A 20,234-nucleotide genomic window follows, 5' to 3' on the forward strand; every position below is an offset into this window, starting at 1 on the left:
GACCCGGCATAGCCAAATAAATAAATAGATAGATAAATGTTTTTTTAAAAAGATGTGGGGTTTTAAGCTGCTCATTGTGCAGTAATTTGTTATGCAAAAATAGAAAATGAATGCAAGGTCCTTCTCTTATTTCTGGCAGGCTAAAATATTGAACACTCCCTCTGGGCCCCTCGGCAGTTGCAGGTGTTCTGAGTAGCTGCCTAAAGGAGGTGATGGCTAAGCTGCAACAGAAGATCAGAAGCAATTATCTAGGCAAAGAGGAATATAAATGTGTTAGGAAGTGAGAAGCCTCCTCCTCACTTGAGACATTACAAAATGCTTTCCGAAAACACTGAGACTTACCATATTTGCAAAAAAGGAGAAGAAAATCCCTCCTTCTCCCGTTGCAGCTTCTTTGGCAGAACACCCGATTCAGAGTGTCCCAGAGTACATTTCATTGACCCCACCAGATTTTAGGCTTTTTGCAGATGGCAGTGAAATAATTCATCACCAACAGAAGTTTGAAAACAGTCCATTCAGTGGGGAGAGAAAAAGATTTCCGTCAACTGGCTTGGAGACCAAACTAGATGACTGAATCCCTTTCCTTAGGAAGGACCAGCTGACACCTTAATTGAGAAAAGCAGCATTTGCTTCTATCCCTAGAGAAGAAAAGAGTTTCATTTTTACAGTTGACTTATTCCCTCTGAATGAAGAGACATTTCATCACCTAGTTTCATGTTGTGATTTAATTGTATTTCTCTTAAACTGATTAGATACTGCCTCCTTTCTGCCTCCTCCCTCAGTGTGTAGTGAGGGGAGATCCTAGCTTGGCCCCTGATGCCTGAGGTCAGAGGACCAGAATCAAGAAGTTGCTCTGTTGTTTCTTTTTACATATATTTAATTATGGAGGTAGAGTTCATGTATCATTAAATTTACCTTTTTAACACGTATAGTTCAGTAGTTTGCAGTATATTCACTACATTGTGTAACCATCACCACTATCTAATTCTAGAGCTTTCCACTGCCACCCCCCCAAAACCACATATCTATTAGCAGTCAATCCCAATTGTAATTCCCCCCTTTCTCTGTCACCTGACAACCATTAACCAGCTTTCTGTCTGTATTGATGTACCTATTCTGGATATTTCATATAAATGAAATTATATAAAATGTGGTCTTTTGTGTCTGACTTCTTTCACTTAGCATAATGTTTTCAAGGTTCATCCATGTTGCAGCACACATCAGTAGTTTACTCTTTTTAATAGCTGAATAATATTCCATTTTGTAGCTATAGCACTTTTTGTTCATCCATTGATGGACATTTGTGGTGCTCTCACTTTTGTTGCCTATCATGGACAATGCTGCTATGAACATTTATGAACATATTTTTGCATGAAAATATGTTTTCAATTATTTTGGGTACATATCCAGGAGTTCCTATGCTGGTTCATATGGTAATTCTCTGTTTAGCATTTTGAGGAACTGCCAAACTAGTTTCCATGGGGGCTGCTCCATTTTACTTTATCAGCAGCAATGTATGAGGGTTTTAATTTCTCCTCATCTTTGTCAACACTTGTTATCTTCCAGTTTCCTTTTTATTATAATTGTCCTAGTGGGCATAAAGTGTTATTTCATTGTGGTTTTGATCTGCAACTCCCTAATAACTAATGATGTGAAGCATCTTGTCATTTGGCTTATTGGCCATTTACATATCTTCTTTGGAGCAATGTCTGTTCAAGTCCTTTGCCCAAGTTCTAATTAGGTTGATTGTCTTTTTGTTTTTGAGTTACAGAGTTCTTCACATATTCTGGGTGTTAAACCCTTATCAGATATATGATTTTCAAATATTCCTCTCATTTATGGGTTGTCTTTTCACTCTCTTGATAGTATCCTTTAATGCACAAAAGTTTTTAATTTTATTAAATCTAATGTATCTATCTTGTCTTTTGTTTCTTGTGATTTTGGTATCAAATACAAGAAATCATTGCCAAATCCAAAAACATGCAGGTTTGCCCCAATGTTTCCTTCCAAGAGTTTTATACTTTTAGCTCTTACATTTAGGTTTTGATCCCTTTTGAATTAATTTTTGATTATGGTGTGAGGTCAGGGTCCAAACTCATTCTCTTTCATATGGATATCCAATTATTCCAGTGCTGTTTCTTGAAAAGACTATTCCTTCCACATTGGATGATCTTATCACTCATGCCAAAAATTAATCACACATAGATATATGGATTTATTTCTGTACTCTCAATTCTATTCCATTGGTCTATGTCTATCCTGACGCCAGTACTAAACTTTCTTGATTACTGTAGTTTTGTAGAAAGTTTTGAAATTGGGAAGTTTGAGTCGTCCAACCTTGTTTGCGCGTGCGCGCGTGCGTGCGCGCGCGCGTGCGTGCGTGCGTGTGTGGCTATTCTGGATCCTTTGCATTTCCATATGAATTTTAGCATCAGCTTAACTGTAGCTTCTTGAAGTGAGGTGAGCATCCAGCCACAACCCCACTCCTTCATCAGCAGTTCTTTTCATTTTGAAGGAGGTGGAAGTGAGAGATGGGGCAGACCACAGGGCTACAGGTCCCAGGCCCTCAGGACTGTAGTGAGGCTGGGCAGCAGTGTTCACAAAGGGAGCAACAAAGCTCTGTAGCAACACTTCTTAAGCTTTAATGACTCATGCAGCCATCTGGTTGTAAAGCAGGTTCTGATTTAGTAGGTCTGGGGTGGAGACTGAAACTTATTTCTAACAACTCCTAAGTGATGCCAATGCTGCTGATCCCTGAATTACACTTTGGGAAACAAGGCATGAGTGCCATTAGCATCTACCCACTAGTGCAAAGTATGAAGCTGAGATGTCACTTAGGTTTATTCAGACTGTTCCTTATACAGTCCGTATGTTTATATTAGTTCTAATATAAACATTAGAATTAAAAGGGGTATTTGAGTGTGACAGGTGTTCACACAAGTTGCTATCTGTATTTTCTTAGGACTACCTCTGGGCACAGAATGAAGGGATAGAGTATATCTTTGTATGCAAAGTGGTTAAATTCCATCTTTCCAAAGCCTAAAAATTTATACATGCTCTGTATGGTAGACAGAATTCTAACATGGTCCCCAAGATTCCCCACACCCTGGTGGTGTACGCTTCCTGTATAACCCAGTGAATATGATAGATTTCATTCCTATGATTCCATTATATTATTTGGAACAGTTGATTTTAAGAAAGGTAGATTCTTTGGAGGGTCCTGACCTAGCCACATGAGCCCTTTAAAGTAAGGTTATAGACAGAGAAGTCAGAGATTTGAAGCACAAGACAGATTCAATATATTATTGCTTACTTAAAGATGGAGGAGGCCATGTAGGAAGGAAATTGAGACCTCAGTCCAACACCACAAGGAACTAAATTCTGCCAACAGGAGAATGAAATTGGGAGCAGACTTTTCCAGACTCCAGATGAAAACTCAGTCCTGGCTGAATCCTTGATTTCAGCCTTGTGATACACTGAGCAAAGAACCTAGCTGGACTTCTGACCTATAGAGCTGTGCTGTTTTAAGCCACTGAGTTTGTGGTAAACTAATATACAATGATACAAATACTATGCCTTCTTGATGACTGACCTAACTGTGTCTCTATTTTTCCTTCACTGTCAAGGAACTCAGAGTCAAATTTGAAGCAGAAATGTTAAAAGTTTTAGATCATTACAGTCTGTACATCTCTTTTCAATGTTTTTCTCTTAGTCACGGCTTCCTGCATTTTTGTGTATTTTGCCTGATTATTTCCATTCTTAATTATGTTTTAACATTCACTTTTATGTAATCTTTTTTTAGTCTCATTATAACAGCAATATATGCTCATTGTAGAAAATGTGGAAAATACAGTTAGGCACAAGAAGAGGAAAAAATTAAGCATTAGAATTCTATCACTTCATCGGGAGAAAACAACTGTTAATGTTTTGGTGTATTCTTTCCAGTCTTTTTCCCCATGTCCATATGTATATTTTTATATAATGAGATCATGCTGTATTATTATTCATATTCTTGTTGTAAGCTACTGCTAAACGTTTGAGGAAAAAACAAGACATAAATTAACATGTATTCAGTGGCTTGAAGGTATTTTTTCTGAGAGGCTGGTTGTTTGTCAGCAGATCTCACCTTTTTATTTGTCTGTTTCCTTCTGTTACTCCCATGACTCTTGGTGTTTACCTATGTTGAGGGTTCCCAAGACCACCCCCAGGTTCAATGATTTGGTAGGATTACTCACAGAACTCAGCATATGGTCTCACTCACAGCTATGACTTATTACAGCAAAAAGATACAAGGCAAAACCAGCAAGGAGAAAAGTAGCATGGGGATCAGTCTGGAGGAAACCTGACAAACTTTTGCAAGAGTTCTCTCCCAGTGGAGTCACAGAGGATGAACTTAATTCCTCCAGCATTAAACTGAGACAACACATGCGAAGTGTTGTCTACCAAGGAAGCTCATTAGAGACTCAGTGTTCAAGATTTTCAATAGGCTAGTATTGTAGGCACTCTTTGCCTAGCATGTACCAGAATTCCAGACTCCCAAAAGGAAAGCAGGCATTCAGAATAAATTATTGATACACTGTTTGTACAAACAGTTTAAGCAGAGCGAGCCACTGTTTTCAGTTAGCGAATGGTGGGAACCCTCCCCAAATCCAAGTTCCCAGACTCCAAACAATGGCCAACTCTGCAAGCAAGCCTGTCTAAGGATAGCAATCTCAAGACTGCTATGTTAAATCTTTCCTGCATATCACCTAAGTGCCAGATTCCCATGGTCCTACTGCAGTTATGTGTAATATTCAACGCCCCAGTTATACATTCTCTCTCACATAAAGTATATTAGCATATGGATGTCTCAATTCCAGCTGCTATAACAAATTACAGTAGAGTGGGTGTCTTAAACAACAGACTTTTATTTTTCATGTTTCTGGAGGGTGGGAAGTCCAAGATCACGGTGCTGGTGGATCCAGTGTCTAGCAAAGTCCTGCATCCCGGTTTGCAGATGGCCATTTTCTTGTTATATCCTCACATGGTGGAGAACAGAGAGAGGAAGCAAGTTCTCTTCTTATAAGGACACTGATCCTATCATGAGGGCTTCACCTTCATGACCTAATTAACTCCCAAAGCCCTCACCTCCTAATATCATCACATCAGACATTAGGATTTAAACATATAAAATTTGGGGAGACCCAAATATGCAGTACATAACAATGGATGAGAATCACCTTTATTTATATAGTTTTATAGTCAATCACAAGCAAATATCTATTAAAGCTATTACTAGGAGAGATAAGATCTGATCATGAAAGACCAACACCATGCTGAAAACTGATACTTTGCTGTCCCCTCTAGAAAATCTGGATCTGGAGTGCTGCCTCTATTTCCCCAAGGTTTCTTTCTGACTTTCTCTGTCCCACAAAAACCAAGATTCCTAAGCAAAGGCCAGGCCCAGAGTTCCATGATGTGCTACAAGGGTAGGATCAAGAGCTGTCTCACTGAGCCTTGTACAAATTGGGGCAGGCCATAATCTCAGAGGATCTGTCCCCTCTGATCCAGGCCCATGTTGAGTAGCTCCTTACAGGGTGATCAGAAGCAAGGGACTGCCTTTGTCTCTGCAATTAGGTTTCTGTGATTTTGCTGGCTCCAAAGATCAGTCACTTGTATTATAAATTTTATTTTGAGGACTCCGGACAGGTATGGACTATACAGACGGGTGTTTGTGTTTGTTTGTTTCTCCTTGAGCAGGAGTTGCTTTTTTTTTTTTTTTTTTTTTTTTTTTTTCGGTACACGGGCCTCTCACTGTTGTGGCCTCTCCCGTTGCGGAGCACAGGGTCTGGACGCGCAGGCTCAGCGGCCATGGCTCATGGGCCCAGCCGCTCCGCGGCATGTGGGATCCGGGCACGAACCCATGTCCCCTGCATCGGCAGGCAGATTCTCAACCACTGAGCAAAGAGGGAAGCCCAGGAGTTGCTTTTATTCTGGGATTAAGATGTGGCTTTAAAAACAAATGTGCTTTCGAAAGAAGAGGGGAGCCGTTAATCAATAGGGTGCCTTTTCAAAGGTACCTTGAATCAGTAAAAGCTATCCCTCCCAGGCTTATACAGCTCCAGCAACACAGGGCTTGGTGACTATACAATGCCCTTGAGCAAACTGGCAGAAAAATTCTCCCTCCAGGAGGAAGTAGGTCCTGGCCATTGTGCCAGGCTTCGTGGACGGAGCTATGGCTGGATTTCCTTTTCCACTCACCCACTCTGCTGGGTACCTTTTGTGCTAACACAGCTGAGTACAAATAGGTGTGATGGGAAGGTTGGCACATCTGTGGCATTCTCTTCCTTTATCCTCTTCTTTGAGAATCAAAAAGCCCTGTGCTATAACTTGCCTTCCAATTCAGCTGAACGAGCTGTTGCATCCAGATGGAATATTCTGGAGTCAGCCCTCACAGCTAGACTAACACAGGAAGGGTTGCTTGATGCAGGGGAGTAGCATGGTTCCTCACCAGTTGATTTCATCGAGGAATATACATAACTTGTTATTGAATCATTGTTATCAAAGGTATCTATAAGATATGGTGATAAATTAGTTTGAATGCTGAGACATGGAAAATAACATTTTTTAGCATGGAAAGCTGTTTTTCTGTTAGGATTGTTGATATAATTTAAGAGTCTTAATGAACCTCCATTTCCTCATGTGTAAAATGGGGAACGAAAAATAATACCTAGATGCGGGATTGTTCTGCAGGGTAAATGAGAAGTCATACAAGTCAACAAACGTCAGTTTCCTCTTCAGCCCTTCCTTTTTTCCCCCTAATTCCTCACGTTGACATGGTGTTGAGCTTTCAAAGCACTTGCATTTCCAAAGCCTCATCTGATCCTCAAAATTGCCCTACAAGGTAAGCAGAATGAAGATGGATAAAGGCCTCAGTTTCCAGTGGGCCTGGGTATACTTCACATTCCTGAATATGGGTTTCTGACTCAACCTCAAAGATTCTTCTCTCTCCATTGTCTGTAATGTGAATAGGATACAGTGAGAGCCTTTTGGAAAAACTGAGCACAAATGAAAATCCCTCTAGTGTTTAGGGGAGCTTTCATCAAGTGGCAACTGGGTCTTATTTTTTTATGGGCAAGCAGCATGGGAAAAGGGATCCTTTAACTGGCTTCATCTGTCATGTTCATTGAGCTTTATACACAGAGGAGTCATGAACATATGGCTGCTTCTTACCTGTCTCAATCTCTCTTACCTATAATTGCTAAAATCAGCACTCCTATCAGAGAGGATCTAAAACTAGGGACTATAGTACAGATAGAGAAATGTTAAATCCTATTACTCAAAGTACTTAAGTTCTTATTCTTTAATATTATAATAGTCTGTGAAATAATTTTATTGTCTGCCAAATTTTGCAACGTCTGAAGGCGCTGCTGTGAATGAAACAAAAGCTTCACTCAGGAACATGCTGGTACACTGAAAAGTTACCCTCCTGAAAAATAATTGCCCAGATTGTTCTTTTGTGTTTTAAATAAGATTCTTTTGGTTGCAGCTAACTGAAACTTCCACTTTAAAATACCGCAAGCCAAAAATCAGGAATTTTATTGGTAAGATACTGAGGCATCTCTTGGAGTCCAAGGGCAGAGGGCAGCTGAGAATCACAAAGCTGGTGCTGGAAAGCCCTCAGGAGACTCAGGTTTCAATTAGCTAATGTCTTATCAGGTCTGCTTCTCTTTAGGCATTTTTGACTCACTACATTGGCATCCATAGGCCTGAAGATGGATCACGTGACTGATCTTGGTGCAATCAGCCATGGATGGGAGGATTGGAGTTGGAAATAGACCATTCGCATTATGGCTGCTTGAACTAAGACCACGTAAACTTGAGTGAAAACTTGTCAACGCCCACTTAAGCAGGCAGTCCTTCTTTTCTCTTGCTTGCTCACCCCATGTCTTACCTTTGTTTCTATTTGCACACCACCTCATTCATTCTCATTTGCCATTTGTGTCTGCCGTTCCCTATAGGTCAGTTTGGAGGGCTTGAGTGTGCACATAGGTTGACATGGCTAATTCATGCCTTTTGCACTTATGTGTCTTCAGTCCAGGCCACTGGCAGAGACTGACTAGTGTCTCTCAATCCCAATCCCAACTTCTAGGGAAAGAGAAAGAATGGGTTGTTGTGAAGATCAAATGGGTTAATGTAGCCTAATGTCTGGCATGTAATAAGCACACTATATGTATGGGATATTCTTCTTCTTCAGAACCTTACTTGGGTGTTCTCTGCCCAGTCTACGTGCCATTACCCTTGCTCCCTTGGCCTCAGCTAGAATAAAGCACTCCTTCCCCATCCTTGCTGCTGAACCTTGTATACACTGTCCTAATGGTGTGCGTTCCACATTCTATTTATTGGCTATTTATTGTTTTTGTGTGTGTGTGTGGTACGCGGGGCTCTCACTGTTGTGGCCTCTCCCACTGCGGAGCAGAGGCTCCGGACGCGCAGGCTCAGCGGCCATGGCTCACGGGCCCAGCCGCTCCGCGGCATGTGGGAACTTCCCGGACCGGGGCACGAACCCGTGTCCCCCGCATCGGCAGGCGGATTCTCAACCACTGCGCCACCAGGGAAGCCCTGGCTATTTATTGGCATGCCTGTCTGTCATTCTAGACCACAAGCTTCTTACGGGCATGGGCCAGGTCCTTCTCCTTTTGAACCCACTGGTGGAGCTGGGGTGTTGTGCAGTGCCTAAGGCCTGGTAAGTGCTCCGGAAATGCTTGCTGAACTGAATGGAAGGCATGTTACAGGAATGGCAATTCAACATTATTTTTAGGGTCAAATTTCTCTTACTAGTAGAAACTTGAGTACAGTAAGTCCTCTACATACGAACGAGTTCTGTTCCGAGAGCACATTCGTAAGTCCAACAAATTTAGCCTAAGTACCCAACTGACACAATCGGCTATATACCACTGCTTTTATGCTTGTTTCCGGACATCCTGGGCTTGAAATAGAGATACTGTACTACTGTACTCTATACAGTACTGTACAGTAAAATACACAAAAGCACAACCACTTGTAGAGGATGCACACAGGTGACAACGTACACCAGACACGTGAACTTATGCGATTGGACATGTGAACACACGTTTGCATCTTTGAAAGTTCGCAACTTGAAGGTTCGTATGTAGGGGACTTACGTTATTAGCTGCTTTTCTTTGACCCCTCTGCCCTGCCTTGTTTACTTTCAACTGGCAGATTAAAAGGTAGGTTTCCAAATAAAAGTTTATCTTTGAGCAATTAATGTGGGTCCAATATTTCCTGGGTCATTTCTGTGGCTCACCAGTGGAGAAGGATTTTAATCCAAGATGAACATCATAGGAAGCCAGTGTCACTCAGAGTTAAGCCTACCCTAGCACCTAAAGATGACTTTGAAATGAGAATGTTGGGTGCAAATATGTATGGTTTATACATAATGGTATAATCATCTCCACAATGATGTGAGTCCCAGTGCTGATTAACAAAGGGATGACATCCTCAACCTCAATGCTTGTTCCCTCTCTTCCCTTTGCATGCTTCTGCCCCCAGCCCTCACGATCCCTTCTTCCCTAGCCACCATCCCCCATATCCTCTCAGATGCCTACCTGGCATTGGGATTTGTTTGTTGCAGGTGTACACGTATCTATTTCCAGTGTTTCGAGCTTGATGATATACAGGCCTTCAGAGCACACTGGCACCTTTATTTCTAAGATTGATGCTGACACAGTCCACTTAATGTTCTCATCTCAACTAATTTACCTGCGGGGAGTAAACTCATATGCAAAAGTGAACAAAGAAGAGGGTAGAAGAAACCGGAAGAAAGGGGAACTAGGGGAATATCTTTTACCATTTAACCTCCAAACAACCCAGGAAGATAAGGAGGGCAGTTTTTATTATCAGCTCCAGTGAAGACATGAAAAAGGATGCAGCTCAGAGAAGTAATTTGCTAATAAAGAGCACAGGTCGGGTTTGAAACCTAGATTTTCTCATCCCCACTTTAATGCTCTTTCCATACCACGAGGATGTTTTTCAAATATGCTGCCTTCTTAAAGAATAAGATCCTCTCTTCTGTACCACGCACCAACAAGATGTTAGTAATTTAGACCAGGGGTCTGCAAACCATGGGCTGTGGGCCAAAATCAGCCTGCCATCTTTCTTGGCATCAACAGCAAGCTAAGAATTTTTTTTACCCTTTTTTTTTTTTTTTTTTTCCTGCGGTACGCGGGCCTCTCACTGCTGTGGCCTCTCCCGTTGCGGAGCACGGGCTCCGGACGCGCAGGCCCGGCGGCCATGGCCCACGGGCCCAGCCGCTCCGCCGCACGTGGGATCCTCCCGGCCCGGGGCGCGAACCCACGTCCCCTGCATCGCCAGGCGGGCTCTCAACCACTGCGCCACCAGGGAAGCCCTTTTGACACTTTTTAATCCTTAAAAAATCAAAAGAATAATATTTCATAGCACAGGAAAATTATATGAAATTCGAATTTTCATGTCTATAAATAGGTTTAACGACACACAGCCATGCCCGCTCATTTTTATATTGTCCATGGCTGCTTTCACGCTACACGGCAGGGCTGAGTAGCTACAACAGAGACTACAGTATATGTTCCATAAGGCCCAAAGTATGTACTATCTGACCCTTTGCAGAAACACTTTTCTGACCACTGATATAGGTCCTTGCTACCTAAAGTTCTACCCAAGTGCTGGTCCCCAGACCATGTTAGAAATGCAGAATCTCAGGCACCTTCCAGACCTATGGACTCAGCAGCTGCATTTTAATAAGAGCCCTTGGTGATTCACATGCCCATTAAACCTAGGGAGGCTTGGGCTTAGAAGGCAATCCATGAGGGCTTTCTCTTATCAGACAAGCAGTGAGGGTTACGAGAAAGGGAGCAGCCTTGGGGTCAGACAGGTATGAATTTAAAATTCTGCATTCACTGCTGAGTGCCTTCAGCTTCCTCATCTAGAAAGTGAGGATAAGCATGTTTTGAACTGGATGGCCTATTAGGTTCCTAGTGCTGCCCCCCAAAATTACCACCAGTTTGATGGCTTCAAACAACAGAAATGTATTCTCTTACAGCTCTGGAGTCCAGAAGTCCAAAATCAATGTGTCCGCCAGGCCATGCCCCCTCTGAGGGCTCAAGGGGAGAAGCCTTCCTCTCTTCTTCCAGCTTCTGGTGGTCCCAGGTGTTCCTTGGCTGTGGTTGCATCACCCAACCTCTGCCTCTGTCTTCACATGGCCTTCCTCTCTGTGTGTCCTCTTCTCTTCTTACAAGGACAATAGTCACTGAATCAAGGGATCACCCTAATTCCAGTATCAAATCAGCTCAAGATCCTTAACTGATGACATCTGCAAATACCTTATTTCCAACTCAGGTCACATTCTGAGGTTCTGGGTGGACATGAATTGGGGTTGGGGGGCAGACACTATTCAGTCCACCACAGGTGACACCAATCTAGGTCAAATGTCTGACACGTTGTGAGCACCTAACACCCTTTTTCTCTACTCCCTTTTCCCCTTTAACTCAAGCGCCTCAGGGCCCAGAATAGAGTGGGAGACTGTTCCAGGAATCTCCAAGTGGATCTTGCCCATTTTGAAAGAGGGGCATCTCCTGGACTAGGACACACAGAAGATGATGCTTTCATGACATGTGTCCTGGAGCTAAACCAGTTCTTTTTTCTTCTGTACATTTTGGTGCAAAAGTTCCTTTCAAGTGAAGGAACAGATGAATGAAAAGAAATAAGCCATAGGCGAGGAAAGCCTCATAGTACAGTGCTGTAGGCAAAGCTTATTCTCTCCTCTCTGCTGCTGGTGTGCCTGCCTCGGAAACGGATTAATATTCTCTGTGATATTCCTGTGGGCCGTGGCTTTCTGTTGTACCCCTGAAGGAGAGCTTTTTCCTTTACTATAAAACCTATGTATATCTCAAGAGAAAGTGAGACAGGTATCAAATTTCAACTTGCTCATGAGCAAATCCGGACAGATGTTAGCTTTGGAGCGAATCAAATTTGGGGTCTCCCAGCCGATATCATTGCTGGCAATTTCAGACCAGCCACGTTGCATGTGACAAGCTTTTCAGCCAATTCGACAGCCCGGGTTCCCGCTGCCTTTGTATGCCTAATCAGCAACATCTCCTTTCTGAAGTTCTGAATCACACTGTCCTCATGTATTGCACTTGTATTATGCAGATCTGGTCTATTATGTGTTAATTAGCCACCAGTGGTTTGCATTCCAAGTTTGTGAATTTCCTGTAAACAGTCTCCCAGATAGGAGATCTGTGGAAATCTCCTCAGTACTTAGCAACCAAGTGCTGTAATTTTCAGCACAGCACCTGTCTTGAAACTGAAACAAATTAATAGCTAAACGTGACTGCAGCTAGATTACTAACTCAATCTTCTATTCTCCAAGAAGGAAAGAGGTGCAACTTTTAATACTGAGGAGCCTGCGGAACAATTATTGGTAAGAAGAAATCTGCCAGAAAGGGGAGATCCTACTCTTGGAGAGGGTTTTTATTTTTGCATCTTTCAAATTTATTTTTAAAAAGGATTATTTGGTACTTATTTCCTGATTTTGTCTTAGAAAGTGTTAAAGGGTATTGAATCATATCCATCAAAATTCTTTGCTCTGCATGTAACAGTTTAAAGAGAATACACTTTCTTTTCTTACAGAGGGATTTGGAGGAGCAAGGTATGTTGCCCCCAAAATAGGAAATAAGGTGGCCTTTGAAGAATTAAACTTTAAGCTCAGTGTATATTAGATTAAAACAATGTCACCTTGAAACGGTGATTCTCAGCATTGGCTGCATATTAGAGTCACCTGGGGAGCTTTTAAAAACTATTGATGCCACAAGAGATTCTTTTTTTTGTTTGTTTGTTTGTTTTTTTGTGTGGTACGCGGGCCTTTCACTGTCGTGGCCTCTCCCGTTGCGGGGGGCAGGCTCCGGACGTGCAGTCCTCATGTATTGCACTTGTATTATGCAGATCTGGTCTATTATGTGTTAATTAGCCACCAGTGGTTTGCATTCCAAGTTTGTGAATTTCCTGTAAACAGTCTCCCAGATAGGAGATCTGTGGAAATCTCCTCAGTACTTAGCAACCAAGTGCTGTAATTTTCAGCACAGCACCTGTCTTGAAACTGAAACAAATTAATAGCTAAACGTGACTGCAGCTAGATTACTAACTCAATCTTCTATTCTCCAAGAAGGAAAGAGGTGCAACTTTTAATACTGAGGAGCCTGCGGAACAATTATTGGTAAGAAGAAATCTGCCAGAAAGGGGAGATCCTACTCTTGGAGAGGGTTTTTATTTTTGCATCTTTCAAATTTATTTTTAAAAAGGATTATTTGGTACTTATTTCCTGATTTTGTCTTAGAAAGTGTTAAAGGGTATTGAATCATATCCATCAAAATTCTTTGCTCTGCATGTAACAGTTTAAAGAGAATACACTTTCTTTTCTTACAGAGGGATTTGGAGGAGCAAGGTATGTTGCCCCCAAAATAGGAAATAAGGTGGCCTTTGAAGAATTAAACTTTAAGCTCAGTGTATATTAGATTAAAACAATGTCACCTTGAAACGGTGATTCTCAGCATTGGCTGCATATTAGAGTCACCTGGGGAGCTTTTAAAAACTATTGATGCCACAAGAGATTCTTTTTTTTGTTTGTTTGTTTTTTTGTGTGGTACGCGGGCCTTTCACTGTCGTGGCCTCTCCCGTTGCGGAGCGCAGGCTCCGGACGTGCAGGCTCAGCGGCCATGGCTCACGGGCCCAGCCGCAGACCGGGGCACGAACCCTTGTCCCCTGCATCGGCAGGCGGACTCTCGACCACTGCTCCACCAGGGAGGCCCGAGATTCTTATTTAATTGGACCAGGGTGGGGCCCAGGTGTCTTATTAAAACTCCCCAAGTGATTCTAATCTACTGTCATGGTTTCAAATCATTGCCTTAAAGAGACAGAGTAGGTTTTAAGTCTTCAGGATTTCACTCACATCACTGAACGCTGCTAAAGAAAGAATGTGTCAGGGCGATCCAGTGGTTAAGACTCCGCGCTCCCAGTGCAGGGGACGCGGGTTCGATCTCTGGTCAGGGAAGTAGGATTCCGTATGCCCGCATGCTGCGAGATGTGGCCAAAAAAAAGAATGTGTCATTCATAATGGGAGAGGGTCTGGTTAGCTAAGGAAACTCTGGGGAAAACTTGTATTTGAGCCCTTTCTGATCACTGGTTTAAAATTTCACTCCTCACCCTCAATCTCTATCTCCCTTCCTTGCTTTAATTGTCTCCCTTTATGTTTTTGCCCACCTAAAATATTAACTCCATTTGAATATGTAGTTTGTTTGTTTGCTTTTGCCTGTTTTGTTCATGCCTGTATCCCTAATGCCTATTAGGGAGAGCCTAGCACGTGGTAGACATTTATGTCCACTAAATGAAAGAGTAAATGAATGAATGGATGGATGACTGGGGAAATGAATGAGTAAGTGAAAGGAATGACAGAAGCAAGTTTTCCTACTTCTTTGGCAAGCAATTCCTACCATAAAAACAATACAAAAGGTTATCTTTAGTTGAGTCCATAAAACATCACAAAGTAATCATTTAAGGTTTGGATTCAAATATATGTTTGCAAAGGAGAGAAGGAATATGCTGTCCTTAAAATGATCTAGGTCCTGTGACAGTGGTAAGTCTCCCGGCATGTTAACAAATCAACATTCAGATTATATCATATTATATTATATTATATATTATATTCAACACTTTGAATTACAGGTAGAGATAGGGAGAAAAGGAAGAAAATGAACTAGTTGTGCCATCTATTTGATTCTTGTGACACACTTTCCTTTGTACATTAATAAGTTAGCATTTGGGTTTTATACATTATTACTGTGATCTTGATTCATACGAGTGCACTCTGGAGAAGCGAGTGGATTCACCTCTCCTCTCCATGTGTGACTCATTCAGGTTTCTGAGTCTTCAACGCCAAGTGTTAGACCTTGGACCAGACTAAATGCACAAGGTCATGAAGACAACCCCATGAAGCCATTTCCACCTCTACCTAAAAGAGACTTTTAACATTTTATAATCCATACCATGTTTTAATAAACAGAAAGCTATAACAATTTTCTTGATTGTGATTTAAAATTTCTAAATACGTAGGTGAAGATCACTTCATAATTTGCTTTCCTAGACCACACAAATTGCTCCCTTATCCATCCTCACTCCCACCCGCAATGATTCTGGTTTGTTCACTTGGTTGAAAAGCATTGCTCCAAAGGAGGCCTCCACTAGCACACCTGTAGGGTCAACGGTTTCTCTGGCCTTCCACTATGACAGGCAGGCCATCTTTATGGGTACCAACGTCTGCTTCCTCATAATGAAACTGAATCCCCCTAAAACCGAGTTCCTCCACCGAGTTTATGATTAACTTCTCCACAACTCTATTCTCTTTATTGTACCACCCCTGTTCCCCTCAGGATTGAGGAGTAACAAAGAAAAGGGGGGATTGAAACCAGACAGGACTCTGCAGGGTCCTCCCGGGTATAAAAGCTCCTCTGTGTCCCCTGTTTCTTGCTTATAGAAAAAAAGGCTTTAGTCTCCTAGGCCTTCCCTGAGTTCCATAGAGTAGACCCAGCAGTTAGTAGGATGATAGAATCACAGGATTCCTAGTTCCTCCTGAAGGGATATAGATAACAGTCTGATTCATATCTTTGAATTATTCTACAGAAACTAAGACCCCCACCCAGGTGGAGGATGGTAACTACATGCTGACCACAAGCACTAGATCCCAGACTGGTTGAAACCAGAAGGTCCACTTTCAGCTCACATGTATGCAGACAGTCCTCAGCGCAGGGATGTCTCAAGTGGCATCTCTTCTAGAAAGAGGCTCAGGGCTTCCCAGGCTTCCATTCTGTGTAGCCGTCCTCAGATCATGACATCACCAGAAGCCTTATATTAATGGTGATGGTAACAACAGCAACAATACAAAATTGAAAGGACTGTGCCTTTCTGGACGTCATTGGCCTGAATGCTGCCCTTAAATACAGTACGAGTTTCTGGGGCCTGCACACGGGAGGTGCTGAGGGAAGGGTGGTCTCACGGCTAGCAGAGTCTCTCTCTGTATTTTGTTCCGCCTAGCGATGGCATTTTCCTCTCATTACTAAATCATCTGTTCCCCATCTATTGACCCTCTTCCTCATCCCCCCCAGACCTGGCTTCTCAATCATTAAGAATCACCTGGGGATCCTGTTAAACTGCAGTCTCTGATTTAGTAGGGGCCCACGTTCTGCATTTCTAACAAGTTCCCCGGTAATGACAATGCTGCTGGTACGTGGATCGCGCTTTGAGTAGCGAGGCTCCCGCTGAGCCTTGCTATCCAATGACACCTTCTGCCAAGATGGAAATGATGCACTGTCCACCATGGTAGCCATTAGCCACATGTGGCTACTGAGCACTTGAAATGTGGCTAGTGTGACTAAGAAACTGAATTTTTAATTTTATTTCATTGTCTTTTTCGGCTGCACCACACGGCAGGCAGGCAGGATCTCAGTTCCCCAACCAGGGATTGAACCCCCTGCAGTGGAAGTGCAGAGTCCTAACCACTGGACCACCAGGGAATCCCCCATTTTCATGAATTTAAATTTAAATAGTCACGTGTGGCTAGTGGCTACTGTATTAGACAATGCAGCTCTAAAGTAGGGACCAGCCAGCAAACTTTTTCTGTAAAGGGCCAAATAGTAAATGTTTTGGGCTTTGTGGGCCATATGGACTTTGTCACAAGCACTCAACTCTGCCATTGTAAAGTGGAAAAAAACAAACAAACACATAGACAATACATAAAAGAATGGGCATGGCTGTATTCTCCTAAAACCTTACTGGTCAAAGTAAGTGGTAGGACGGATTTGGCCTGTAGGCTGTGGTTTGCAGACCTCTGCTTTAGAGTATAATGTGCTGATGTTAAAAGAAAGATTTAAAAAAGAACCTGAAGCATATTCCTGAGACTACAATAATGCCTTTCTTTATATTTAAATCTGAACTGAATAAAACCTTAGCTTTACTTTTAATCCATAAAAATTCCATAAGCAAATTGTCTTAAAAATTGAAAGCTAATGTTCTATGTTATTGTAGAAAATTATTGCCCGTTAATGCTTATTACCGTTAGTTGTCTATTGGATAGCTGTTCTATATTTATTTATTTATTTTAATTTTATTTATTTATTTTTTGGCCACACTGCACAGCATGCAGGATCTTAGTTCCCTGACCAGGGATTGAACCTGGGCCCCCTGCAGGGGAAGCGCAGAGTCCTAACCACTGGACCATCAGGGAATTCCCTGGATAGCTGTTCTATACACACACGGGCGCGCGCGCGCGCGTGCACACACACACACACACACACACACACACACACACTGTTTGTATGTTTTTTGAACTTGAAATCTTTACTGCACTGCCATTTGGACAATGTAAGCAGGCCCCGTGTGCTAGTGTGCCGTTAAATACTTTTGAAATACTAACCTCTCAACTCAATAGTTGTGACAATGGGGTTACTTTTTCTTAGTATGTATACTCTATCGACACACAAAAAAATCTGTGTAGTCAGTCCCTGTTAATCTAACTGCATTTCTTTTTTGTTGGTTTTCACAATAGCTGCCTGGACTAATATTTTATATGTGTTTTACTAAGTTGGCAACATTTTTCCAGTTATGCTATCCATCTTTAAATGATGAATGACATTCTGGGGCATTGTTAGTTTGCATCATTAACCATTAGAAACAGTAAGGAGTTAGAGGGTAATCTCTCATTGTGCTAAGCACAAAATGTTTTTCTCTAAATGAGCAATCTAAGGATAATCACATATTATAGATGCAAACAATTTCACATTTCTTACGAACACAATCTGTGTTCAAAAATCATTATTGTGCCAGTTTAATAAGCCATCACACTGAAATGGCTGTACATTTGCTTGGTGAAGATGACAAATATTAATGGGACACCAGTCAGAAGTCAGACCTCTAGTCTAGTAAGGAACAGTTGAGAACTCTGACACCACCAAAATATCTTTGACCCAGGAGTGTGCTGGGTCTTCAGGTGGTGAGGTCCTCCAAAGGAATTGACGTTATCTACCCATCACCTCCAAAGGCAGTTCAAATCACTGTTTCCAAAGAGAATGCAGTGAATTTGTGTTCAGTTGGGGCTGATATTGATATCTGAGGTACACACATTCTGGTGGAAGTGACAAGGTAGCAAGCACCTGGGCAAAGGAGATACTGGTAGTCTGGCAGGTTACTGTGTCATGGTTAACCTGGCGGGGGAAGGGTAGAAAGTTGTGGAGCAGCAACTAAGTTGGTGATTGGTTAGTGAGGACCAACGGAAGGGGAAAGACACCTTCTTCTGAGAGCCGAAGCCTTGTAAGCTATGGCTCCAACTTTTTCTTGTGATGAAGTTAAGCAGATATCATTAGAGACTAGGCATGTAATGTGGGGCATAGGGTAAAGACTATATTGGTATTTGTGTCTCTATCCTAGGCGTCTTAGATCCTAACTTTAGGGCACATAACTACTCTTGTTCCCAGTTACTTGGGGCAATGAGTCAATATCTAACCAGGGTAGAGGTAAGGCAATAAAGCAAAAGAACGTAGGTTTCAAAAACAAGGACAAGACCTTTTGGGGACCTTTTATGTTGCAAGTTCTTGCACCCCCTTTAAAGTTTAGAACAAATATCTTCTCATTGGTAGCATTCTCTAACCCTCCTTCTCTTTGCCTTCCTCCTGTCTCTGCTCCCCCATAGACTTTGTATGCACCTCTACTATCACATCACAGTACCAATGCCGCCTCGCCGTTGAGTTTATGTATTTTTCTCCCCCATTTGACTGTGAACTTCTTGAGGCTAAGGACTGTCAGGTCCATCTCTGTATCCTCAGTGCCTAGTACTCAGTATCTGACTGAGTTAGGTACCAATAAAGAGAAAAAGAAGTTTAAATTAACTATCCAAAGCCAAATGATACTTTTCAAAAATAATTTTATTATACAAGTCACCAATTTAATTGAAGAACATTTTCAAAATGCACTAAGTTAAAAGGAATACAATATTTTTTACAAATCTGCAATTATATTCAAGACAGAGTATTTATGCTTGCTTTTCTACTTACATATCATGAGCATTTCATTCTTTTATATCTCTACAAAATGTTTTTCTTGAACTGCTCCCATAGAGTTATTGGTGCTTACCAAGCATTCCCTTTGGTCCTCTGCATTTCTCATCCCCTCTGTAGTTAGACAGGACTATGTGACTAATTCTGCCCAATGGGCATAAGCATAAAGGACAAAAATGAGGAATAAACTTCGGGGCCAAAGTGTGGAAGAGCTGGTATGTGCCATCCACCAGTTTATTTCTTTTTCTGCTAAGTGATGGGTGACATTGTATGGTGGATTTTCTCTCAGCCTTTGTCTCACAATGGCTGTGTGCAGACTCCTGCCACTTCATGTTGGACAGGCAGCACAAGTGAGAAATTGGTCTTTATTTTGGTAAGCCACTAGGATTTCTAGGTTAATTTGTTATGGTAGAATAACCTATCCTATCCTCACTACATAGGTACATAGAATATTATTATACGGGTATACCATGATTTGACAGTTCCCTATTGTATGTATTTCAACTGTTTCTGTTATTCTGCTAATATAAACAATGCTGTGATACATGTCATTATATGTAAGTCTTTGGGGAAATTCATGGTAATTTTCTTAAGATAAATTGCTAGAAAGGAAATAACTGGGTAAAAGAATTTGGCGATTTTTAAGGCTTGAATATATCTTACAAAATTTCCCCCCAGAAAGATAATGCCAATGAATAGTCTCATTAGCAGTATATACATAAGTGCTTGTTTCACCATGCCTCACCAAATTGGGTATTAGTTTTCTTTTGAATACTTGCAAATGTGATAGGCGAAAAATTATTGGAGTCAAATCTGGTTTATTTTAATAACAAGATGACCTTAATATTGACGGATTTTTCACTGGAGCTGTCTCTTGGTGGGTCTTGGTTTCATGAGTAACTTGAGGATGGGGGTGGAACCTATTTAGTAGGTTCCAAAAGGACTCTTGGAAATGTATCAAGATGAATCTGGAAGTATAACCAGTGTCTCAGTGACTTATGTCAGGGCAACAATAGCAGAATTGAATCATTACTATTTTTTTCTGGAATTTTTTTCTTTTGGTCTGTCCAGAGGTTTTATTCCTGAACTATGAGAAAA

At 41.7% G+C, this 20,234-nt stretch overlaps 1 non-coding gene across 1 annotated transcript; it reads right to left on the bottom strand.

Annotated features, from left to right (window-relative positions):
* Nucleotides 1–17,238: 17,238 nt before the first annotated feature.
* Nucleotides 17,239–17,311, bottom strand: TRNAG-UCC (transfer RNA glycine (anticodon UCC)). Its single transcript has one exon. It is a non-coding gene; the product is annotated as a tRNA-Gly (tRNA).
* Nucleotides 17,312–20,234: the final 2,923 nt, after the last annotated feature.

The sequence above is a fragment of the Physeter macrocephalus genome, chromosome 21 (assembly GCF_002837175.3).
Source record: "Physeter macrocephalus isolate SW-GA chromosome 21, ASM283717v5, whole genome shotgun sequence".
In the NCBI taxonomy this organism is placed as follows: domain Eukaryota; kingdom Metazoa; phylum Chordata; class Mammalia; order Artiodactyla; family Physeteridae; genus Physeter; species Physeter macrocephalus.